Below are 27,209 nucleotides of genomic sequence, written 5' to 3'. Positions count from 1 at the left end.
GGATGGGATTTATCCCACCTCTCTCCCTGTGGTCATGCCATGAGAAAGGACGCATCGTGTCCCTTTGCGTATTGGTGTCTGTGAGCGTGGAGAGCAGTTTGCATGCACGGGCTGGTGCTGTATTATTCATGCAGGAGGCAGATACTATATCCAGTCAGTTAATGGGAATGCTCTCCATCTGCCCTGCAGACCCTGCTGGGACCTCCCACTCGTGTTGCCTCCCTGGGCCCTGTCCTTGCCACAGGTAAGTTTTGAACCCTGGTAGGGGTGGCCCTGGGTCATCCCGTGGGGATGACTTCATGTCATGGATGCCATGACTGATGGGACAGTTGCAGTGGCTGGGTTGGGTGCAGACATACCTGCAAGCACTGAGTGTATCTGGCCTTCTCTCCGTTTCCAAAACTGCCAGCTGGATGAGCATCCAGCAGTGCCAGGCTACCCAAACCTGTGGCAGAGGTCCCCAAATTGGCAATTGTAAGCAAGGCTGGACTGGTACAATGCCTGTTATTCCCTGCTTACTCCCTTCTTCTGTACTGCAAGGGGAATATTCTTATCTCCTTCGGTGGATCATCACATTCCCTAAGCTGAGCCTTTTCCTATCTATAAAATATAGTTAGATAATACAGTATATGGAGGATAGCTTTGGTCCACATGAAGCAATAACTTCAGCAAATAAAGTATTTGCATTTAGAAGTTCTTTGCCTGGCCTAACCCTTAACCTTGTCCCAAGGAAATCCGGAGGGATCAGCTACTTCCCTCCCCGTGGGGACTTGGGATCCAAGCCCCGTCTCAGTGGAAAGTCTCCCATGCACTCAGTAGGACCAGGGTCCTGGGCCAGCCCCTCCGTGTAGGCACCACTGGGCCATGCTGACATACCGGTTTATTCAGAGATACCAGGGGCATCTCTACTGGCTTTGCAGCCTTTCGAGGAGCATTTCCTCCCAGAGGAAATCTCTTGGTTAAAGTTGACCATAAAATTCAGTCTCTCGAGAGTATGCCAACATTCATGGGCAACCAAAGGGTCTTGTGATCGCTACCCTTTAAAACTGGCGGCTGTCCTCTCCCTTCCTGGTGCTGGGCCCATGCTGGTGACCTCTCTAAACTTGCAATGCAGCACTAGCCACCACAAACTATTACCTTTGTGATGTTAATCCTGAATTGCTTGAGTGTTCAGAAAGTTAGGAGAGGAGAAAATGTTAGAGGAGGAAAGTATTGGGCTCTCACAATATTATGATGTATTTAATTCTTGCATTTGCTCAGCTGAAGAACTGATTCCCCTTGGAGGTCATAAAGGAGTTTTGGATCTTATTTCTATCGGACATCTTAACTTGCATTGCACCAAGCACTGCTGTGGCCACAGAGTGAGCCAGTTCAGGGAGCCAACGGATGGAAAAGCCTCTAAAAGAGAAAAAAGAAAAAAAATTCCATTGAATCTGCTCTGTAAATTGATCGTTTTTATGGCTGGGCTCAAAATGCTCTGAAGTCATTGACTAAACTGATTGAGAGCCACCTAAACATCCCTTCCTGATCGATGTTCAGTGTTTCAGCGATTCCAGTTCCTGAAATGGTTTCCCTAGAATGGGATTGCTCTCAGCCTTTGAGACTTCGAGGTATAGCCCAGATGGCAGATTCATATCCTACCCACATCTGTATGAGAGATATTAGTGTATGAGACATTGCATTTATTAAAAAAATATGTGCACTGTATCCTGTAATGTTCAAGGATACTAGTATAAACATAACACAGTATTTCTTAATAGCGAGATACTGAATATTAGTGTAGTATCACAGTGGACTGTAGTTAAAATGTGTGTGTGCGTGTGCAGTCTGATTCACAGGTCTATCAGCATGTATTTGTCACAGATCTTTGGCATGACCTCAATAGGCCATCACAGCTGGAGGTGCTCAAACCCCTATCGACTTTGCCTTCTCCTTCCTCCTCCTCAGCCACATAAACCTGGCCCAGCTGCTCCTTTCTTCCAGATCAGCTGTCCTCCAGTGTCTTCCACCTTTGCACTTTAGGGTCACTCAAAGCTGGGCTGCAGACATGGTCCCTGGTCTCTAGATGCCTCCAAGGACAGCAGGTTGCAGGTAGTATTTGAGATGTCCTCCTCCTGATAGATCTCATCAAGGCTGGTTCTTTGCTAATGCAGGCCAGAAACCTTTGCCTCTGCTCCTGGGCTGTGGCTGAGCCTCAGCAAGTCCTTGAGGAGCACTTGCACCTCTTGACTGAGAGACTTCAGTCATACAAAGACCATCCCTTCTCCTGCTTTCTTTCCTCCCCTGCTCCCCAAAGCTCTTCAGAGAGTTAATTACCCATCTGCTATCACACTTTGTCCTTATTGCTGAATTAAAGAGCCTTCTCCTACCTCCACCTTCTTATAAATTGTGCTCAAGGCACCACTTCACCTCTTCTTTAACAAACTTCCTAAGCCCTTGACTTTAAGCTGGCTTCCCAGATACGGAGCAGTTTGCACGGCTCCTTCCCTGCTCCCCCAGGACAGCTGCGTGCAGGCAGGCTTCCCCCTGGTTCCCTGCCCAGTGCTCCAGCAGCATCTCTGACCTCTTCCAGGAAATGCGTCTTGTGTTTTAGCTTATCCCGGGAGAAAAAGATTGTTGCTTAAGCAGGTTTCAGGCATCTCAGCCTGTGACCTTTCTGTAACTACCTGAATGAATGCATTGACTTGTTCTGTGAATCATAAACTCCATTAACTCTTTAGTGACCCCTCAGTGCTTGACGAGAAAGGCTCAGATCCAGGAGACACCTAATGAGCCAAAGTCCCTTCAAGCTTGTGGGAATTAAATGCTTAACCCTGTTACAGGCTCAAAATATTCTTTTCACTGGCAGATGCTGACAGCTGCTGTTTAGACTGGTTAGAAATTCAGAAGTATTGACTTCATGACCTAACACTGTAACCTGCTTTGTTAAAATCCTTCCTAGCTTTCACTCTAACAGAAATAAATGTACTGTGCCTTTAATCTTGCCCTTTTAAGCTTTTTTTTTCCTCCCTTAAAAAAAAAAAAATCCCAAACCGACTGCTCTCCAGCAAACACCTGTACTGCCACTGAAAGGCCTTTTGCTAATATATTTTTCCCGCTGTTCTTGATCACACCTGTCTAGCTTTGGGCAAAACAAAATATTCACGTAGCTGCCAGAAGTGAAGTTCTTTCCTGGCTTGAGCTACTGTGTGCAAAGATCTCCAAAGAAATGTCAGATCACTTTATTGAATCCTACTGAAAACTTGTTTGACAGTAACATATAGAAAGGATCAGGACCTCTCTGTAATTGCCAGTGGGTTGAAAAGAGCATTTGTTTTGAAGGCTTAAAAATGGTTGTTATTTTCTTCTTTTTTTTTTTTTACGATTTTATTTTTAAGATGTTATTTGATGTAATAAGAATTGTGAAGAGCTCTCTGTGCACATTACATGTGCACGAACACATGCTACATGCACGCGAGCGCATGGGAAGGACTTAGTCTGCAGCTGAAATGCAGCCACCTCTGGGGCAGAATGCAAAGCGAGATAGCAGCACAGATCAATTAAGAAACACAGACCAGGGCTTAAATTAATATATGCTACTTTCATATGCTCTTAGCTTCACTCAGGAGTAAAAAGCACCCCTATGCCCTCATTAAGCCATGCATGTGAGCAGGTCAGAGCTACTTGGAGAGGCAAATTCCAGCCTGTACACTCAGTGTCTTGCAGCTCCTGCTTCCTCTGTGGGGAAACAAATAGCTATTGTAAAGGAGAAAATAATTAGGAGCAGGTGAAAGCTTATTTTTAATGATCCTCTGACCAAACTGATATTTAATTTAAAATAGGAATATTTTTCTCTCCAAATCCTTGCCAGTTGCTGCCAGATGTTCATTACAGTTTGTCACTCTGGTGTCTGCTGTATGAAATGTGTGTTCCTCTAAACAAGGCCCAGTGCTAACCTTTGTCTTAGGATCCTGGAAAATTCCTTTTATATGATTCTTTAATTTCGACAGAAGCAACTTTGAATTCCTGGTATGATCAAGCTCCAGCCTTTGAGATGGGGATGGCTGTTGGAGAGTCACTGAAACCCCCACTTATATCTGAACTTTTCATGTAAATTTAATCTTAGCCTGTTTCAGGCATACTACCAGGCCTGAAAATTTATAGTGTGAGGAAACTCAAAACCCATCTCTGGATCTCTTTTTTTTCCCCCAAAGGCTGTTGTCCCTATTAGTCTCAGCTAAAGTCTCCATTCTCAGAGGGTGCTTGAAACTCAGAGGCAGAGGCTCAGAAAGCAGGCAGAGCTGTCTCAGCAGATGAGGAAACCTCTCCTCTCTTAGCTTGAACCAAAGCCCAGCGCATCAGTAAGGATGGCATTCACCTCGCCTGCCTTTAGGTATCCACGAGGTCGACTTGGCAGTCTCCTGCCTCTCATTTTGTTGCTCTTAGAGAGAAATGGGAAACTCTAGCGGACAATTTGATCCGCGTCAGACAACAGTTGAAGACACGCCAGAAAAGTCATCCCCTGAAGTTGTCTGTTTTTCCGCCCTGTCCTTGTCTAGATGTTCAAAATTAGGAGGGTTGGACTGTTCCCAAGGTCTTTATCTCCTAGCAGAGCTTTTCATCTATCCCAAGGGGACTAGTTTTTGACAGAAAGTCAAGAAGACAGCAGTACAGTTATACCGATGTATTTGATGGAGCCAAGGCAACCAAATGGCTGATCCTGGGTGTACTGTGCACATGAACATACACATTTATCCCATGAACTGTGACTTTGTTAGCTAGACCTCTGGGGCCCCAAACCCCCTTCCTACAGTGCAAAACAAAACAGCTGGAGCTAAAGTGACTTGTGCAAGGACGTAGACTGAGCCAGATGTGCGACAGGACGAGGCTGTAGGAGAAGAGCTGGTGGAGGCAGTGGTTTCAGCTGTGAGACGCCCTTAGCAGAATGTGCGTTTGCTGATGGGGGGATGTTTTCCCTCCAGCTTCTCTAGACATCATGTTTCACAGCTGAGGGAATGACCAAATGCTTCCATGGCTCTGCCAACAGGAACCCTACAATTAGCCAATATCCTCAGCAAAGCCCCCTTGTAAAACCAGCATGGGGCCATCCAGGGCTTCATCCTGGGGGGGACTCCACGCTGCGTTAGTGTCCAGACACTGATCAAATGAGCTGCTTTAGACCCTGTCATCTGTTCACAGGGGCTCATGAAGCATCATATTGTGGGGAGTGATTGGCAAGAGCTAACAGATCCACCCTCTCTGCACTGGTGACAAAAGGGTGGTTTGGCATTGGCATCCCTCATCTTTTTTTTTTTTCCTTTTCTTTCTTCCAGTTGCAGAGAACTGCTAGGGAAGGGGACATGGAGGTGAAGTGAGCAAGATTCTCCTGGTGATTAGAAACCTGGAGTTTGCAATGCTTCCCAGTGAGAGGCATCTTTTCCTATGGGTTTTGGAGCACTGGATGAGAGAATGCTACATGGAACAGAAACAAGTCCTCTAGCATTGATGACCTGAATGACAAGAAGAATTTCACATCAGGACCACCTGCATAAAGCCTGTGACAGCTTAACATCCTCAGCTTGGGATGTGGTCCTGCAAAAGCCTTTTTGTAACAGTTTTGCTAGATAGATACCAAAAATCCTTATTTGAGGACATCTCATGTCACTTGAGGAACTGGGGGTACATGATATCAGCCAAAGCACTTGTTCATTCATTCAGGTGGTGTCTCACCAGTGGGAGCTGCTGGGATTGCTTGTCTGGTAGAGATCTCCTCTAGCACAGAGCGAACATCTGCTGGATCTCTTCCATAGGGACACAGGCTTCTCTCCATGCTGCCTGGGAGTGCAGACCTGGGGATGTGCTGATGCACATGAGAGCCCATGCTGGCATGCTCTGGTGCGTGTAGGCACCTGTGCTCATGCTGGTGGAGTGTCCTTCTGCACGGAGCTCTGCCGCATGCCTATCTCCTCCATGCAAACACATGCAAAGCCTCTGCCATTAAGTTAGGCCAGTGGAAATGCTGTCATGGGCTCTTGCTTCCCACTCACAACTGTGCTCATGCATGCACACAGACAAGGATTCACTCTCTGTGTCCTGCGTTAAGGGACAGTCCACTCACAGCCCAGCACACCTGCCGATCCAGATTCAGGAAGAAGGAAATAGGAAACGGAATTGCATTTATTTTTATGCTGTACTGAGGTGTAGCTTATGTCCAGATCTCCCTCACCTTACTAAACTCCAGAACTGTCATCCTAAGCCCTTAGAGCAGGACTGTCCTCTCTGGTGATGAGTTAGATCTGGGGTGGCCTCAGTTGCCTGTTGGGATGACTTTTCTTTCTCCCCACAGCTGTAAATAAAGCCTAGCCCAAAGAGGACCTGATCACGGGAAGCCACAGGGTATCTGCTCTTAGCGGGAAATAAAACCAGGAAATATTCAGGCTGGATCTGCAGGTTGCTCTGCGCAGGTGGGAACGTTTAGCAGGCAGCACTGGAAATCTCCAGTCCGGTTTGAGGGATGTGATCGGTGCTGGGATGGTTGAGTTCGGTTCCTCACCTCTCCCAAATACTGCCCTGGACAAATGACCTCATCTCTGCATACATTAGTTCCCCATCAGCAAGTCTTTAGCTGTTTAAATTGAAAATGGTTTCGGTGAGGGGGTGATGGCCTTTTCCTGCATACCATCAGCACCCAGCACCACGGGATATTGATCTCATGACAGTCAACTCCAAGGCTACGGATCTTCACCACTCAATCACCGCTAAATAACAAAGGGGGCAGGGGGGCCACCGAACTCATAACAGGCGTGTTTAAATCAAGAAGAGAAAAATCAGAGGCCAAAAATTAAGATGCTTTGATCCTTGATTTCACGTCAAGAGAGATGGAAGAAGAACACTAAGTCTTTTTACTTTTTACCAGCTGCTGCTTGAAACAGAGTAATTGGATAATTAAAAGGCCTTGCCTTATGTCAACCTTATTTAGGTACCTTGATCCACTGATGGAATGTGTCACTGCTAGAAGCTTTAAGAGCTCATTAGAAAAGTCCCACAGACAAACCATGGGCTCAGCCTCTTCAAAGGGCTGTCAGCTAGCATGGATGGTGGCCCAGGGTGGCCCAGTACTACGGTACTGCAAGGGACAAACTCTGCTGGGCAAAGCTGTAGAAAAGCAGGCTACATCTCTAACACATCTAGGCAGCAGGTGTTGCAAAGCACCTCATGCCCTCCCTCACTGTCCCTGGCAGCTGATTTGAGCTTGAAGGAATGAATTTGCCCTCTGCGGTGGCATGGCATTTCTCCTTGGCAAGGTGATGATGTTTTGGTGGAGTGTTACCGTGACATCACATCTCGAGGCGATGGCATTTCACAGACCCTTGAGAAGTGCTGCATTTTCCTAACAAAAGCCACCCTGCCATCACCTGCTCTGCCTGATGTTGAGCTCTGTCTGTTGCGCAGGAATTAGGACCTTATAGAAAATAATATGGTGAGTGCACGTTGCCCTTCTCCACATCCCTTTGCTCCCCAAACCTCAATACTTTCTCACAAGACTCAGTTCCCACTTATAAATTACTCAACAAACTTCTGCCTCTTTTGAAAACAATAATGACAGCACACATTTAATGCATCAACTGCATTGTTGGGAATATGGCCTTGCATATAGTAGCTTTTCCTTGTATAAATGCAGTTTTTCTTTAGAGTTAAGGCTGAGGACAACCTAAAGTTCCTGTATGAGAAAAGCATGTTGTTGCAATGATTAAAGAATTTGGAACAAAGTGCAATCTTTGTTTAAGTGTTTCTTCCCCTAATTGATTTTGGGTGAAAATTTCCAAAGCCACCTGAGTAGAAACCTATGGTCTGACCATCAGAGGTGCATCCCTGACTCCGACTGCCATCTCAGCCTTGTCACCTTTGGATATGGAATCTGGGGTGCTGAATCAGGTGGACCATTTTGAAAAATTAACCTTTATATTAAATATCTGCATCAATTTCTTAACACTGCTGATATAATTACTGTCCTTGCTGACTCCATTTTCTTGTTTCTTCATTTGTGATCACCGTAAACTGTAGTTTACAGCCAGATGGAGCTGATGTTACGTGACTTGCACCGAGTAGGATCAATTTCACTTTGCCTAAAGGGAGGCAGGTAGTTTTAGCTGCTCTTCTGGCCTTTTCTGGAGTGTATAGAGATCAGCATCTCTAGAAGGTGACACATCCCACTTAAAATAGGTCTTCCAGATAGATGGGAATGAACAGCCCCTGAAGGTACTGGTACATTGATGGGAGAGAGGCCCTAGAGGTCTAGCTGTGCCTCACTTGTGAACATCGAAGTTAGCTGTGATGAACCAGATCCTCTTGCAACGTGCCCTGAGTTTTCCGCTGGAGAGAAGGGTGCTGAATTAAGCCACAGCTGGCATCTCCCTGCTGGTGTCTGCCTGGCAGGCTCACATCCTTGGGAGAGCTTGGACACAACTACACAGTTCTCCAGGATACTGCCGGACACATCTTTGGACTACATAACACCTAAGTTTTTGCCAGCTGAAGTCGGGTGAGGTGATCCTGCTTTCTTTCTCTCCTTCTAGCAGCAATGTCATTATAGCCAAGATGGTCTGCAAATACGAGATGGAAGTTTGTGCAACCCCAGCTCCTCCAAGCCAGCATGGGAGATGGACTCGTAACCCACGGCTGAGACCAGCAACTCAGAGCTGGGCTCTTCCCTTTGGGCAGAGCAAGGAGAAATGCAGGTGCAGAATGGGATGAAGGATATGACGTGATTGACATCAGCATTAAAACATGGTGCATGAAAATTCAGGAGCCCTGGTGAAAACCATGTGACCTGCGGTCACGCCTGCAAAATGGGATGGTCTGAGACCTGCCATATGGTGTGCTGCTGTGCACTGTACACACACATCTCTGTACAAATAAGCAAAGAAATAAATATCCCACATGTAGATATATAGCTATATATTATGTGCATATATATAGACACATGCAAACACAAAATTATTTATACAGCATGTGTGTCTGTCTATGCTCTGTGTACATAGCTATCTAGAAATAGCATCGAATGCATACGTATACATATACATAAATATATATATATATACAGGTATTGCTCAAGGCCCCATACATGCTGTATGGGCAGAGGTTACAGCTTTGCGACCCCATCGTGTGACCTGAAGTCAGCATGGAGGGTGGTGTAGGGAGCGGAGGGCTACAGCGAGTCTGGGTCCTGACTCCAGAAGAGCAACTGCAATGCAGGCAGCTGGCCATATTGCAAAAAAACGCCATTAGCAAAAATAAGAAGAACCCCAGTCCTGGCTCTGCTCGCACTGGCAGTCAGAGCAGGTCTCCCGCCTGTCAAGCAAACGCTGTGTGAATCCAAGCAGACTGTGATCCTCACAGCTGTGGGTGGTAGAAACAACAGTGTGTAAGCGATGCATTCTGCTTTATTTGATTTGTGACTGATTTATAGGCACTTCTGTGGTGTAATTGGCTTCACTGAGCCCACTGTGGCTTTGCGCTGCCATGACTGAGAGCTGGGCTTGGCTCTAATCTCCCGTTCCCCGACCTCTCCCTGGAACCATCCCTGCACTGCTCTGACATGTGAAGAGATTATGGTGCTGGCTTAGGAGCTGATTAGTCTGTATGATATCTGCACGATAAATATCTTCGTAAATAGCTTTCCTGAGCAGATTTCATTAGGCATTCTTCAATAAACGCCAAGGCTTGCTGCAAGAGCAGCCACCGGCTCACAGCCTCTCGGCCCTGCACGCCTGCCTCTGGGGCTCTGTGTCATCTCCCCAGCTGGTTGTGCCCAGTGCGTAGGGTTGTGGGGTGAGAGACCGCTGTAGGGCAATGCTGCTCGCCCCACGCCGTGCTGCCTACTACTTCGGCTGAAAGGCACAGTCCCATGCTGCCCCAGGTGTTTCCTGTGTCCAGCATGAATTGACGTGGGCTCTTCTTGCTTTAGATAGACACCATCATAGTCAACTAGCTGTGCCCCACTCTGCTGCCCTGAGCGGGGAAGGCTGGCAGGGGTGACATGCTCCCATACCAGGTGTGCAGATGGCTAGTGGCTGTTCTTCACAGCAAGGATGAATCGATTCCTATTCAACACATGAAAGAATCCAGTTCCAGACCAAGAAAAGGGCCTCCCCTGTGCTAGGTCCTGTACAAGCAAACTGCAAAGGAGGAGTGCTTGGTGGGAAAGCGATAGGAAGAGGTTAGAATGGCATTCACTGGTGTGGGGAACATCCCTTGCTCCAGAAGCCTCCCTTGTAGACTTACTTTGATTTTGATGCATTTATCCCTCTGATAGATTTGGTCCTCGGGTTGAATTCCTTTGGAGGTTCTGTGTACTATTAAGCAGAAAAATAAGGACACTTCTAAACAGCACAGTAATAGGACAAAATATCCCTGAATCCACTTCCCACTGAAAGGTTTGAGTTGAGGCTGCATTCTCACTTCATCCAGGCTCATCTGTTCTCATAACTGATGTGAGAAGGAAGGAGCTGAGGTGCAGAGACCTTTTCTGATGCCAGCTGCTAAATCTGAGGAAACAGAAGAGCTACAAAGTCAAGGAGTGTTTAGACGCACAAGACAAGTCATAAAGGAGAAAGAAGAGCAGAGGACCAGACAGGACTGTGCTATACAGCAGCAAGCCTCCAAGATCAGGCTGAACAGAGGTGGCAGACTAGATAGGAAGGCAAGTGGGTGGGGGACCTCATTCTCAACAGAAGTATGCGACCAAATCTGCCTATGGTAGGGCGTCCGGTAATGCTGACTTAGCTCTTTCCACCAGAAATGCTTAAGTATAATAAGCTGTGTTTGTGTGTATACATGTACACATAGAAGGAAAAGGAGGGGGAAGGAATATGGGAAAGAGTACAAAGAAAACTCTCTGCTAACAGAAAGGAGGAGAGGACTTCTAGGATGCGAGTGAGAAGTCTCGTGATCTTCAGACATAACTTTGGTCTCTAACCCACTCACGACTGATTCCTGTTTGATGGTTGCAGCATGGATGTCTAATGGGACTGGAAGTGACTCCTGCAATGAGGTTTCCATCATCCTCCATGGACATTTCTCCCCATCTTCTGTCTCAGTTTAGGGACAGAGTTTAAACGGCCAGAAAGAAGGACTGAGATCACTCTCCCAGGCCTCCTGTGTAAGAAAGGCCAAAGGAGGCTACTGGAACAATTCCTGCTTGAACGAGAAAATATATTTTGGATAAAACATTTGGCCTTCATTCTAAGATCTGTGTGATGTGAATCATCATAGTCTCTGCTAAATTGTTCCATCAGTCAGTCAACTTCAGTGTGAAGATATGTGACGTTTTGTGTCTGAGTATCTCTAGCTTTGATATCTGACATTTACATCTTCTTGTACGTTTGCGTGAAGACTGAAAAGCTCTCTTTTATTGAGCTTTTGTTCCCTGGGGAGGTTCTTACAGATTCTGGTTGATTAAGCTCTTAGCCTTCTGTTCACTGAGTTGGTGGACCAAGCTCCTGTAAAGATTTCCTGTAAAGATGGAGCCTTGCCTCCATTTCCTGGACTCTTTTCCAACCCCTCTTTGGTTTAAAAAACATTCCTTCGGGATTATGCCTGCCTGTTTTTCAGAAGCAGTGCCCTCTCGTCAAATCTGGGAGGAAGAGCATGAGATGAGGAGTTTCACCTCAACCGCCTTTCAGCCTGTCTAGGTCAGTTGGTGGACTTAGCTGGTTTGTGTCCCTTTGCCCCCTTAGAGGAGAGAATGGGATATTCAACACCTCTGTCAGCCTGTTTTGAATCCTACCCAGCAAGAGCACCTCCTGCTCTCCACTAGCTACAGAAGCAACCCAGGGGAATCAACTGGGTAACTTAGCCAACTGAGTGAAGTGTGGGGTAATGAGGACATCCCGTGAATTCAGCATTCCTCCCTTCCAGCATCCTAGGAGATCACTAGACCTTTTAGCAATAAAACCCAGTTGCAAGAAGACCTACCGCTGGTTGCCTGTTGTGATGCCCAAGTCTTTTCCAGCATTGCTGCTTCCCAGGAGTGGGAATATAGCCACATTCTTTGCTTCTGCACATCTGCCGTTACATTTGTCCCTCATCTTTTGCTCGTTAGTTGCTTGCACCCAGCTTGTTAAGTGAGTTCTTTTGCTCTATGTCGTTGCCCTCAGCCTTTTCCTTACATGCTGATCTGGTAGACCTTGTGTTGTCACCAGCAATCATTTATTTGATTTTTTTTTTTGCCTATGCCATAGAGAAAATGTGAAAACGGGTATTGCAGAACCGTTCCCCATGGGTCCTGACTAGGAACACACCCATTTGGTGATGATCCCTTATTTAGAGTTACACTTCAAGACCTACGTTAGCCAGGTTTTAATCCCTGTAATGTGTGCCATGTTTGGTACTCCAGTTTCTTAATCAAAATATCACACAGTACCCAGGCAGTTGCCTTGAGGAAAATTTAAGTAAAATTACATCAGCACTCTTTCCCCTTATTAACCATGCTTGTGCTGTTATCAGAAAATACATCAAATTAATTTGACAAGATCTATTTTTCATAAACCCAAGTTGATTGGCAGCAATTATATTACCTTCCCTTGATTCCAGAATTAACAAATCTCATATTAGCTATTCCATTATTTTTCTGGGATTATTGGCAGGCTGGCACTCTAGAACCCATGTTGTCCTGTCTCCTCTTTTAAAATACTGGCAGAACATTCATTTTCTTCTACTCCTCTAGAACTTCCCTGGGGTTCAAAGACTTTTGAATATGCTCCAGTTACTTCTTGGCCAACTCTTTTAAAACTCCTGGATGTAAACGATCTGAATGTGCAGATTTATTAATGGCGAGCTGTGGGAGATGCTGATTACCATCTTGCTTACTTATGGTTAGAGCCGTAAGTGTGATCATCAGCACTGTGTGGTAGAAGTAGCTTGTGCAGCTTTTTCCCAAAATGCAGAACTGAAGTGTTTTATTGAACATACATGGCTTTTCTCAGTTATGATCCCTGGTTCCACCATTTCGCAAGAGTAACAAATTAATGCTCTCATTATGGTTTCTTTTGTTCCTTGTATAAGAAAAGCACCTTCTTTTCAGCCTTAACTCTGCTAACTATAAATACTTCTTCAAGTACATTTTTTTCCTCTTTTTCCATGTGCTGTATAGATTTTATTTTAATGCAACTACTCATTCATTGTTTTATTGCCATCTTATCTTACATACCTCTTTTACCTCTTTAATAGACCACGGTGATCACATATTGACTCATGTAAACACTCATATCGAAACTACTGCTATTTGACCATTTGGATCAGCTCCTCCTTTGTTGTGAGATGAGGCCTGTAGGAATTCCTCTCCCTGGGATGTAATCCTTGACGTACAAATTTGCCATCTTTAACTTTCAGAAATGTGAAGGTGTTTCGCTGGTAGCATGGGATCTCCAGCCTACGTCACTCGGATCGCAGCTACCATGCTCATGCATCCAGTCTCCTTCGCAGAAGAGAAAGGTGCCTAAGGACACGGTTGTCTTGCTCTCTGCTGAAATGTGGTGATCATTAGTTCACTCCAACTTTAGTCCTGCTCTTCCTGCTTATATGGTTATGGAGGTTTTCTGATTCCTTCCTTTTCGTTTCTCACCTGTAGACAATTGTCATTGTGGTTATAGACAGTTATCTGGTGTTACTATTGCATGCACGTTCGGGACCCTGCCTTACGTCTGGATGAAATATTTGCCAAAAACTTTGATAATCAAACCAGGCTTGTCAGCTCTGGACCTTTCTTGTGATTATGTAATTTAAAGCAGTCTGGTCTGACCTCAGAGCTGACCTTGCTTTAGCAGGAGGTGGGACTAGAGACCTCCTGAGATCCTTTTTAACCTGAATTATCCTATGATTTTTTGGTTAATCTCCTCCCTTAAAAATAAATCAAAAGCAAATAATATCTGAAAAGCAAAATGTTATTTTGGCTTAATTTCAAAAGTTCCTGCTTTTAATTAAAACAAGTTTCCTGACTAGAGTTCATCACCAGACTCAGATACCCACTTTAGATGTCTGCGCTGCAGGTGTCACCGTGCAGACTTGGTGTCTGAGACGTCCTGATAATCAGTGGCAATCCGGCCGTGGGTGGACCTGCCGCAGGATGAACTGCACCGCTCTCCAGGACCTACTGCCCAGGGACTCGGCTGCGCTGCTCACGCTGTGGATGGTGGCTGGATGGTCCCATGGGACTGCGGTGCCCCGAGTGGGGCTGGCGGACGTGGGGCAGGAGCTGGGGGAACTTGGTGCCCTCTGCATCTGTAGCCCAAAGCATCTCGCTAGGAACAAGGCACCTGCCTGGGGGCACTGAACCACACCGCGGATCTCAGGGACTGCAGCGGGAGCACTGGCAGTTGGAGACACCCTACCTGTGGGTGTCCGAGTCTGGAGCCGACTTCTGCCTTTTGCTTAGAAGTTCCCTTGAATTTTATTTCCTAAACACTGAAAAATCTTTGATGAACTTCTGGAATTTGTTGCCAGGGGAAGTTGTCAAGGCAGATAGTATCATCAGGTTCAAAAAGCGGTTAGACAAATTCACGGACAGTTCATTCCACCAACAGAGACAAAGAGGAGCGGGTGGAGGTGCACCATCCAGCATCTCCATGTGGTGGCTGTGGATGCTGGGACAGTACGAGGTGAATGACTGCAGAAAGTGCCAGGCTCACATACCCTCCGTGGAGAGAGTCTCCTTTTGCCATGGTCACAGACTGAGCTAGAGAAACTACTGACCTGACTCAGTAAAGGATTTCTTACATTCTTATACTTTTATGACATTTCCTAATGTGAAAATACAGTTTTTCATTTAGGATTAGTTTAGCTGACATGTTTATTCTCCTCTAACTTTTTGATTCCCTGCAAGATTTTAAAAAATTGCTCTGAATGTGACTCTCTGAACAGCTCTGCAGGTGTCTGCAGGATCCCAAGCCCATGACAGGCATGTCTCCAGCACTCCCACATTCTTTGGCTTAAATCCTGATGAATTATGACTCCTGCCTGTGCACAAAATTCGTTTGGGGTGGCCAGAGCTGTGACTGCCTCACATGGTCCCTGTCTCCCCTCTCCATGAGCCCCCAGCTCAGCAGTGGGATGGCTTATGAGGACATTGATCTTGCTCCTGAGCCAACACATTGTATAACCTGAGCTTCTTCGTGTAAACTGACATTGGCAACAGTTTAAGTTAGTATGTTGGGCCGATCCCCCAAGACTCCAGATAAGAGGCAAACACTACACTTTTCTGCTGCCCACAGCATCGAGAGAGAGGCCAGGCTTGACATAATCTTTCTGTTTGCATTACAAGAGTGCCTAGAGGCCCTGCCATGCTAGGTCCCACATGGAGGCCTGAGAGATGGTTCCTACCTTAACTACCTGGCAGCCAAAAAAGACAAGGGAGCTGTAAAATGTGAGTGGAACAAGAGGTATGGAGAGCGTCTTGCCCAGGGTCACTCAGCAGTAGCCAGGAAAATACTTATGTCCCTTGATGACCTGCCTAGGGGTCTAGGACTCTGTCATACTGCATATGTGTATTGAGGGAGGGAGCTGAGGAAAAGGAGATATTTTGGTGGGTTTGGGCCTGGTCGGTAGGTGCCTTCACTGCATGTGAGAATTTCCTGGAGAGCGCCCTGGCAATGTGGGCACCGCTCAGCTCTCCCCTCCAGAGACTTCCCAGCTAGGGAACCCCACTCCTCTGTAAGTGAGCTCCTGTGGCTAGGCATTAAGAGTGGTGAGCAGCAGATTTGACCTTGAGACTTGTCTTGAGGGTGCTGGAAACACCACAGGGGAATACATGGCTTCCTTAATTAGCTAAATGAGGCCTTGAGAGCTGGGTGTTGAAAGCTCTGTTATTTAATTGCGCTCATTTCTCTCACATCATATCTCTTCATGGTGTGCGCCCCACCTGCTTTAGTCATCATGAGCTAACTGGTGAAGATGGACATTTCCCAGTCACCAAGGAGAGCTGGTGGGAATGGGACAGGAAAGGGCAATGAACTCTTCAGAGCTGCACCCTTGTTTCAAGTCTCACCAAGCTGTGGTGGCATGGGGTGTAACTTAACAGCGTTTTTCTGAATAATTGCTTTTACCAAGAAATCATATGGGAGGTGACTGCTGCAGTGGGCGGTCACCTGGAAGTCACCCTGGAAGGATGCCATCGTGCGCCCAGCTTTGTCCTGGAGAAGTTAGCAGGCCGGACACAGAAGACATGATCACTGCTTGGTCTGGAGTCCAGCAGAAGGCACTTGATGAATGTGTCAGGCTGGAGCACCTACCCTTGGGCCGCTGGAGCCAAAATTTAATTATGAGCTTCGGCATAGAGCAATCTCCTTGTCTAGAGTCTGTGGTTACTCAGTGTATCTGTTTCATAAACTTGCCTGCCTGCCCTCCGTGACTCAGTTAATAATAATTAAATGATTCTTTAACAATGCTGGGTAGATTTCCAGATATTTTTCAATATGCATTAATAATCCTTAGGGCTGGTGAACTTCCAAAATACCTGGGGTCTGGGTTGCTGAAGTATACTCACACTGATGGGTCTGATTCTCTGTTCCCTTGGGCAGTCGTTTACTGGTGTTTAAAATGCAAAGTAGGTGAAAGTGAGTGGAGAATGTTGATATTGGTAGTATTTTTTTCTTAATGGTGCTCAGGTTTGTGAATCTGATCCAATACCCCTTGGTGCTGCAGAAGCAACAGGCTTCAGTAGGCTTTGGAGAGGTTGAGGCATGGCTGCACAAGGCAAAAGGCTGTGAAGAACTAGATGTTATCCAAAACTTCTCCAAAGGCCTCAGCTTGCTAAATCTGTAGAATTAGGCAACTCTCTCCTGAGAACAGGCTTCTCTATAGTGCCCTGCCCTACCGAGAGGGAAAATGTCCGGAGACACACTTTCCTACACCAGCTGGGCACATCTGCCTCCTCTCATATCCAGAACCTAATAGCCTAAATCTGCAGAAGAAACCTAGCAGGGGATGTGTCTTGATCCCTTTGCAACCCGTGGCTGCACTTTTTTTTTGGCAATCATAGTCTCTGAATCCTAACATTCAAGCATAGAACAATAAAACAATAAATTCCTAGACTCCTAAAACTGGGAGGTAACAACATAAATGATGATCTGCTCTGATCCCTGGCATCATACAAGCCAGAGAACCCCACCCAATGATTACAGGAGCAGGATTTAAATATCAAGCCAAAGCATCTTTTTTGGAAAAAAAAAGCATTCTAGATTTAATGACTCTGTCTCATTAGTGAGTAAATTAATTCTACACCAGGTTGAAAACATATGTTTTATTTCTAAGCCAGGCTGCTGGTATGAGTCATCTGTTCTATTTTAGATATCTGCTTTAGGACAGAATGAATACATCTCATAGCTCCAGTGACTATACTGACAAGACCTCCACTGACTATAAAGTCAGCTGAATGAGATTAGGTCAGGCAGAAGTCCACCACATTTAGTCAGCTGAAAGCAATCCAGCATACTAGCTCCAGCTTTTAGTTCTTGGATCATGTAATGCTCAGTTCTGCATGTTAGATTGAAGAAACTTCTGCTTTTAGAGAGTCTTGTCCTATACTGCTAGGCAACATTTTGGAAGGAATCTACAGATATCTGGGAAAGTTTGTCTGATGTGATAACTGCATCCCAAAAGCTGGCTAAACACCAGGCTTAGTTACCCATCTGCACCCATCCATCTCACCAAGGTTCAGCTCTTCAAAGGAGAGGATGCATCCAACTTTTTCGCTCATATGGCAACCAATACAGATGAGACGTATGCCTAGCTATAGTAAAAAAGTTAATTCTTCGGCTATTGAAATCAGTAGGAACTAGGCCCCTAAATTGGAGCTAAACCCTAACCTCTTTGAAACCCTTGCTGACTCAGTTGCTGTATTGAAGAACAACAGTACAAAGTCTTAAAATGTCTCTGAAATAGTCTTCCTTGTGTAGGAATCTGCAGCCCACAGATGGCAGGGTTATTGTAATCTGCTTATCTATAACTTTAAGTAGAGGAAGACTATTAGCCACTGACAGAGTTACAAAGAAACCTTTCTGTTTTGGGGCGAGTATTATCAAAATGCTCTGCAATTCACATTTGTTATGCCCCTTGTAGGACAACTTACCCCTCCACAGGTTTTCAGGTGCTCAGGCAAGGTCAATGGGAATTAAAGATGAGATTCAGCTTACACAGATGTCTGCACCTAAATGTAGGTGTTCATATGTAGATGTCCCTTTTTGTGCTCTAAACTCCTGTTATAGTCAGTGGCGATCTCAACAGTGGTTAGATGCCACTGATTCAGCTCACCCTTCAGCAGATGCCACGTTTGTTTGGCTCAACAGCTTCATTGACTGTATTTACTAGATTTCTGTTGACTACAGTGGGAGCTCAGATTGCAAACTCATTTGGGTTCACTGACCTTCAAAAGCCTAAATTTAGGTTTCTTAATCTCTAGCTAAACAGTCCCTACCATTAGGATTCAGCTGTCTAAAGGTAGTAACTTAATGACATCTCAGACATCCTAGTGTGTCCAACATATCTGCTCAGGACTTGCAGATATGGACCTGTGTCCTGCAGATGAAGAGCTAATAGGAGATTCATGCACTTCTGGAGAGGGGCCTGGAGGTCAAGTGAGAGCCCTGTGGTACTAGACTCCTCTGTTTAGGCAAACAAAAACAGCCCAAAGTGTCTAAATGCCTCTGAAGATGTACGAATAGGGGCATGATTCAGTTACCTAAATAGGGTTGTGTAGCACACCTGAGTATTCAAGCTACCCATATGGGGTTCTCAGGTATGACAGGACTTATGGGACACCCACACTTTGCTGGCCGGAAAGCTGGAGCTGCATGGGATGCCTTAGGCCATCTTAAATGGTGCTAGATGCCTCTAACTGAGCCAGACCCCCAAGGTGACTTCTGCTGTGCTTGGGCAGGTCTTAGCAGAGGGGCCTGCAGCAGAGGCTTTCAGTGACTACAGCAACATGAGCACACGTGCATGGCAAGGGTTACCAAATGAAGAGGTTGCAATGGCTGGATTTACTCCGTTAACTAGGCCTTAGTCTGAACATCTGGTCAAGATTTAATCTTTTTATCTATCTGGGGAGGGAATGGAAGTTTTCAGATAACTTCTGTCCCTTCTGCTTCCCTTAGTCCACCCAAATCATTCCATATCTTAATTGCCCTAGTCCCTGCTCAACACCCAAGAGAAGTCCTTGCTGTCATGCTGAGTGTTAATCAGGAAGCATCTACAATCTCCTTAGGGAATCTGTTCCTCTCAAACTCTGGGCTGGTTTGTTTTAGCTTTGGTCCAGACCTACATGTCTTTGGATACTATTTGACCCCAGCTTCCCCCTCCCATATCACCCTAACAAGTGGTTGTATTAGAATAAACACTTGGCAGACAAGCAACTTGTGCTGTTGAGTGTTGAGAAAAGTACAAAGCCACTTCCATGGGATGGGGAATGATGGGGATTGTTGTAGAGGTGACATGACTAGGTTCTTCCCTGAAGACCATTGGGGTCCATGGGGTTCATTCCCATAGAGTGGTTAGATCCTTTGGACCTGATCGGTCTTCAGATGTACTCAAAGTGGTGAATGACTCAAAGTGGGGCTTCATTCTCCCTCACTATAGATTTGCAATTTGGATTTTGTTTGGCTAAGCAGCTCTCCATTGACTGCATTAACCAGATTTCTGTTGACTGCAGTGGGAGTTCAGACAGCAAACTCAGTTGGGGTCATACACACACATCTACCTGTGCTCCTCAATGGGGAGAAATAAGTACTTTAGGTGTCTGTCTTAGGATGACACAAATTGTTCTCTGCTGACTACTGATCTGATCTCCCTGGCCTATAAAAGGAGGCCCTGAGAACTAGCTCAGATGCAGATGGCTGCATTTCATGTGCCTGCACTTGGCCAGATGGATCCTATATGAAAAGTGTTTTCCATCTTCTATATGAAAAGTGTTTTCCATCTTCTATATGAAAAGTCTTTTCCACTTTGTGCACCCTCTATTAAGGCTGAAGTTCCTCCATGATAGGAAAAGCAAATGAGTTTTCCGTTCTACTTATTCCTTTCCAAGGATGGAAATTGCCCTAGAGAGTGTATATAGAACAGGATGGAAAAATGGGCTGACTTCCTTCTGGAAAATGGCAGCTGTGCACTGAAAGGTCTCATCAGACTCTGCCTGGGTAGTCTCAGCTTCATGTCTGGTATGTTTGTTCTCCTGGTGCCATAAACAGACACCTGTGTCCTCTCCAGGGTACATTTTATCATTAAGATAGCTTGCTCTCAATTCCAAAATTCCTGATCCCCTGTATGGTCTACCTGCTACCTGCTGGCTTTGAGTCTGGGGTGACCTATCTGGGTTCCCAAACTTCAGGTGAAAAAAGGAGCCTGGCTGTGACCCGAGCCCTGCCTTTGAGACAGTGTGGATGCTGGGGCTCAAGCCACATAGCACATCTGAGATCACTTTTATAGGTAGTTAAAAGAGGTGAGAAAAAGAGACAATATGGCCGTTGCCAGCAGGACTCAGAATCAGCATCCCTGATGAGCCTCAGTGTTTCTCAGGATCTTCCTCTTTTGCTTTCAAACCAAGGCAGTGAACAACAACTCACTTCTCTCCTGCATATTAACTTTTCCAAGCCATCTGACCCTGCGATGCCCCAAAATGGGCTTGCAATTTTCTGTGTCCCAGGCTTTTCAATGCATCTGTTTTTCAGTGTCAAGAAAATGCCTTATGCCCATGTGAAGCACAGTCAGAGGATCATTTCTTCTACTTACTATCTCTCAAAATAATTTTTAATAGTGCTTCATCTAAATTCTATGGAAGCTGGAGTGTTCTTCCACTGACTTCAATGGGCTTTGGATCAGGTCCAGAAAGGTGGCTGCACACGCCTGGGAATCCAGGAACACAAGACTTGGTTTTGTATGTTTAGGTGCACTTATTTTTAAAGAAAACACTTGATTCTGCCTCCAGTATCTTTGGTGACAACCTGATACTGAAGCTGGAGGACAGACTGCTAGCATAGCTCCATCTGAAGACTGCCCCAAAGACGACGTGGGCACACAGTGTCCCTTGCTTGCTGAATGATTTCTATCCTTTCTTTGCCGTGCTTTGAAGCTGCACCTCAGTGCGCTGCGATCCAGCCAGATGTTAGGAGGTGATGAATCAGCACCCAAACTAAAATCCAAAAGGCCAGATGCTCAGCTGGTGTGAAATGGCAGCTTCCTATTGAAGTCAGTGGAAATAGGCTGAATTATATCAGCTGAGGGATTGGCTGCAGGGGTTTTAGGTGAATTATCCTCTATTTTCTCAAGACACTAACAGGCTGAAGCAGGTAAATGATCCTTGATATATGGCACCTGGCTGCAGAGAACACCTTTCGCCTTGATGTTAGGTTTTTAATATACCCAAGCCTTAGCTTTGCAGGCTAACACACTAGAGGGGATCTAAAGGAATCATCCTTCATTATCAGAGTCATTCCATTACCGAAATAGCTCCAGTGATTCTTCACAATTACAATGCCTAATTTGGCCTCTGAGCAAAAATGATATTAACACCAATGACATGCTCAGCCCTTTTTCCACCTGCAAATGTTTTGGGTAATCATTGCAGGTGCTTCTTTATAAAATGAAGCAACTGCCTTTAAATATTTCAATTATTTTTATTAGATTCCACTGTTCTGCAAACCTCATTGGCTGCTAGCCAGTCCTCAACCTATTCCCCTGTCTTTAAGTGGCTTAATATTGAAAAGGATTTGCCTTGCCCTTAGACTGGATGTGTTTGTACAAGTGAACTGTCTGTTGATAGAAACAGATGTGCAAACCCCAGATTTCTTTCATGTTTGGTCCATGTCAGTCCTGAAAAAAGACAGATACTTCCCAGCCAATAGCCTGATATAAGACCTACTATATAGGTGCGATGCTGGCTGGTGCGGAGTGAGTGATCAATGAGATTAAGACCAATGTTGGGTTTGGTTGCTTCTGCAGCATGCTGTAAGGTATACAAAACAGCCAGTTGACTTGGTATTAGTAGGAATCCCTGGCCAAAATGTAGGACTTTGTGGTAGAAGGTGTTGAATCTGATTCTACGAAAGTACTTGGGTTGTTCTGTTTGCTTGACGTCGACTTCATTGAAAGGTGGGATAAGATTGAGGCAACTGTGGCAGTCCCAGAAGGGTGTCTCGCTTAGGGTCTGTCACCAAGTCCTTCTTTCTGTCCTCCTTCTCTCCTCTTTGCAGAGAGACACGACTACATGGGAAAATTGCCAGTTTCTGAAGCAGAGCTGGGCCCACTCAATTCCGCTGCACAGCCACATCCTTGGATGCTCTGGAGACAAAAAAACAATCAAGAAAGCCTAAAAGCTACAGGTCTTGCTGCCTACGGATGTCTTTTCCCGATTAGTAGCTGGAGATTGGGTGAGATGGGTTTAGGGCTGATCATAAAACCATTCTTATGCAAAACCCAGCTCACAAGACTACAAAAGATTATGATGGCTGCACTTTCTAAGGCAGACTGAATAGTTCCCTTGCTGGGGTCTCTGAAGCAGGTCCTCTCTTCTGTCAGTCATCCAGCCCTCTTCAAATGTCCCCCCCCCTTCAATGGGATGGATGAGATATGGTGCAAGAAAGCCCCTCTCCCTCATTCAGGGCTCCATGGCCTGGGGCTGGCTTGCCAGATTGCCTCCAGCCCTGGTGTTGGGGCTCATGCCAGGCCCATCTGGCCCAGTTCAAGTGAGACAGCCATCCCCTCCCCTTGTTCTGCCAACACTTTCTCCCTTCACCCAGCTGCTAATTGCAGTTCACAAGGAGATGCTGGCTAGCACCTTTCACTACCTTTACCTTCTTGCTGGGAAATTGCAGGACTTTATTGGCCCAGGAACAGACATTCAGACTTCAAAAGAAACCCTGCATGAGTTTGTCTTGGGAGGAGGGGGGACCCAGTTTGGGGCTTGGGCTGGCTCTGAAGTGCATACAGCACATTGTTTACAGACCCCGTGCAGGTCTGCTGGAACGTGCAACGACTGTTATCACTACAGCTATTAACCTGATGGTGGATTTAGCTGAAATTGGCCAATGACTTTAAAAGTTACTGGGGTAGAGGAGGGGCTGACACACAGTGAGCTACAGGATGATCATGAAAGCTTTCTTTTCCCTACGAGAAAAGAAGGAAAAAAATGTCCCTCCTTGCTCCCTTCCCCTCTAGCTTTATGTTCCTATTGCTGGAAGACCAACAAACTGACTGTCTCTGCCAGGATAAGGGCAGACAGATCCAGGCTCTTCTGTCCCCATTTGGAGCTGGCTGGAGTCCAGCAGTTTGGGTTTGGAAGCGATGCAGCTCTATTAGCGTGGCACTGTGCCAGGGCTGGGCTGGCCGCTGAGCTCGGGCATAGCACATGATGGCCCGCTCGCAGCAAACACGTTTGGCTGCATCTGTCTAGGTAGATAAACAGAGACAGAGACGCAGGATGCGTTAGCTCCAACATCAGACTTCTTGGCTATCAGTGTCAGAGCTGAGCAGGTTGAGGGTGGTGCAAGCAACTGCTGTTTTTGGTTCACTGGCTTCCCAGATTGTTCAGAGAACCAAAAAATGTCAAAACCATTTTGCTTCAAGATGAATGGAATGCTGTATTTGATCCCCAAATGATCCATTCTGTGTTGTTTCTAAACGCTCGCTGAAAAATTTTAATTACTTAATATTTATATTTTTTAAAGCAAGAAGCACAAAGCAAGGGGTGTGTGTGGGAGGAAACAAGGTGCTTTGACTTTTGGGGAGTCTTTTTTTCCCCCAAAGAAGACTTTTTGTTAAAATCAACATAAAACCCCCCACAAAATATTTCAGTTGAGTCAGAACTGTGTTGCCTCACTGTGATCGCTTCTCCCACTTCACAGATAGTGGAATAAAAGCACCAGAAAGGGGGAGGTTTGAGTACTCATCCTGTTGAAGTACTAACCCACCCCTCACCACCCAAGTGTCCCTGCATCCTCAGGATGGATCGTCCCCACTGCCCAGACCAAGGAGGGTGTGGGTAACACACTGAAGACGGGCAGGTTGTCTGTCCTGGAGCTAGGAACTGAGAAAGACCCCTGTGAGGTCCCAGCTCCGTTGCAAAGCCATAATATCATCTTTTTCTATTCCACTTTCAGCCCATGTGCCTTTAGTCCCAGATTTGTTTCCCTGAAATGGATGTTTTCTCCCCAGTACTCTGGATGTTATCTACAGAAGGGAGGCAATTTCTTGGGCTGTGTAATGGCTGGTGGGAACAAGGATTACGCTGGATGATTTCTGCACAGCTCTGCTGAAATGAAAATTGTGCTCACTGCTGAGGGGCAGGGAGTAGAGACGGACCCTTGTGAAGCTGGGATGTCTGTGAGGCAGTGAGCTGGGGTGGGGTGGTGAGTGGTGGGCAAGGACCCAGCGCTGTTCCTGTCGGGACCTGAGCAGGGCCCCCAGCCCTGTGGAGCCAAGTGCAGCCTCCGTCCGGCTGAGTGACTCTGCTTGCTTCACGGCCGGGTTTTCTAAGTACAGCCTGGGGCTCTGATTTTCCACGGGAGCTATTTTGAAGGCATCTGGGCATCTAAATCTATTAGGCTCCTCGGATGAAAAAAAAATATTTAGCTTTGTTTTTGCACCCTTACTTTGATAGTGACTCATGGTGAAGTAACCGTAAAATAGTCATACTTAGCTTTTCTCCAGCATGACCCAAATGATGTCCATGGCGTTGTCTTAGATAAGGGGACATTTCAGCTCCTCTTACCGCTTACTGTGCAGGAGCTCGGAGTGAGTGTGGAAGAGCTGTTGGGCAGGTAGATGGCAGCGGCATGGTCCATGGCCGGACATCGACCTGGGCACCACCTCACCCACACAGCCCAGAGCTGAGGGTCCCAACACTAGCAGCTCTCCCACCTTCACCCTCCCCACCCCTTAGCCCTCCAGCAAGTGCTCTTAGTGTGATCTGCAGATGAGGGCAGTAAAGAATCCCATCATAAACACAGGAAAACAGAGGCACGGAGCAGCAACATGATATTACTCCTGTTTTCCTCACTTCAGGAACAACCTTAAGACCAGACATCACAAATCCTACGTGGCTGCTCTACCTGCCAGTCTGTGTCATCGTATTCCCATGTCATCTGAGTGATGCTATGCACAGAGAAACTGTTGATGAGGATTATGCAAAATACACAATTAAGACGCTGATTGAGCTTGCTGGTTGGTCAAACCACTTGTCAATCTGAAATCACAGTTTTTCATCCTTGTCAAAGAACGGACAGTGTTAGTGCCTGGTCAGATTCATGAACTGCAACTTGTGCCTGCTGCTTGGTGGTGAGAGGGGGGAACCAGATGATGGTAGGCTGCACGAGTGGATAGAAGACACCATTGTGGCAATAAACACTGCTGTAAAGGGTGGGAAGGGGCTCTAAACAGGGAATTTGGGGGATGATCTTGGCCCTGCTCCATCTCTTTTTTAGCTGAAATGCACAGTGCTTCCTTTGTGCTGGGGACTAATCCAGCGGCTTCAGCAGGACCTGAAAATACAACTGTTTTTTCCCTCTTTTACAGGTATAGCTTCCTATAGAATTCATAGTCCAGGCCTAATTTAAAACACAGTATTTTCCTACCTCTATAGAGGTAAAAATGTCTGTCCAGAATTTCCATTTAAATCCAATCAGGTGCTAGATGGACCCACCATCTTTGCTTGTAAATGGAAGGGACATATCCATGCAGCTCTACAGCACTATACTCCTCCCCATACCCTCTCCACTCCCGCTTCTCACCTTCCCCCCCTTCCCAAACTATGACTCATCTTAAGGCAGAAGGTTAATTTAGGTTAATTATCTTCCTGGTTAGCAGTGCATACATGTCCTGAGCAGAAAAAAAGGTTTGACACCCCTTCTGCTGCTGCAAATCAATTTTCTTCCTCATTTACTGTAAATGGAAAGGAGCCAGGTTCTCTGGCATCAAAGTAAACATTTCTCTGCATGAAACTCAACTTGTGAACCTGCTAATTTCAGATTTGCTTATAACATGTGCATTTGCCAGGAAAAAAAAAAAAGCAGCTGTTTGATGTCTCCAAGAACTAGAATTAGCCCTGTAGATCAAACATCAGTTTGCCTGCTTCTTTAATAATGGAAGGATCCAGTTGCATTAAGCACGAGGATATCATCACACTATGCACAGTGCTTACATATATGCTAATCCCTAATTCTCCTACTTAACAGCTAATGCATATTATTATTATTTACTCTTTGAGTTATAGGCCCAGCCATGATCAGGGTCTGTTGTGTTATGTGCTCTACAGACATGCAAAAGGAGAGTCCCTGCCCCAAACAGCTCACAGTCTAAACAGAGACTGAAGACAACAAAGGAAGTGTTGCTGCCCCTAGGGAAGAGGAGCGTGAAGGGACATGCAGAATATCCCTGAGCAAGTTTACGGCAGAAACAAAAATAAGGCACTCATGGCTTGAGTCCTAATCTAGTTGGCTGCCACTCCTGAAGGTGGGTCTCTTTAAAAGGTGGGAATCAGTTCCCCTAATGTTAGCACCCTGTAAGGTAGACTTTCCATCTAGGCTAATCGTTTAGGCTGCCTCCAGTCAGTGCAGGCAGCTCAACATCTTGGGAGGATGATTCATTGCATCCCATCATAGGTGCCTAACGTAGCTGGGAATCTTTTCCCACCGACCACAGAGTCTGGGGACAGATTTACTTGTCTGAATGGAGACTTCTGTGAGGCCAGGTGGGATCCACAGGGCATCTCAAGTGAGCTGTGTCCTGGATGAGCAGATAAGACTAGACACTTCAGCATTAGAGACTGAGGCCAGGGAAGGTGAATCTCAAACCCAGTTCCCAACCCTAAGTGCAAGAGTATAGGATGCAGGATATTTTCCCTCAAAGGTAGGTCTCCATTCCCACTATGTGTATGAAAAGACAGGTGGACTTGCTGTTCGAGAAGAAGATTGCTCATTGAAGGTTCAGGTTTTGACAAAAGACATTCTGCACCACCCCAGTATTGTCTTTTTTTCCGTACAGTGGGAACAATGATCCCTGCTTTCACCCCAGACGCTGATGAAAGGCTCTGCTCAGGGTCAACATGGTGCTCTGAGAACCGTGGGAGAAAGGGGCTACAGAAATGCAAAATGACTCTATGACTGAAGACAGGAATTTTTAGAAGATGACCTATCAAACCCGATCCTGGCATTCTGGGACCAGTACCTAAGTGTCCTAGAAAACAGAGA

This window comes from Dromaius novaehollandiae, chromosome 2 (assembly GCF_036370855.1).
Source record: "Dromaius novaehollandiae isolate bDroNov1 chromosome 2, bDroNov1.hap1, whole genome shotgun sequence".
Classification (NCBI taxonomy): Eukaryota; Metazoa; Chordata; class Aves; order Casuariiformes; family Dromaiidae; genus Dromaius; species Dromaius novaehollandiae.
The sequence above is the reverse complement of the archived record's forward strand: the minus strand, read 5'-3'. Positions refer to the sequence as shown.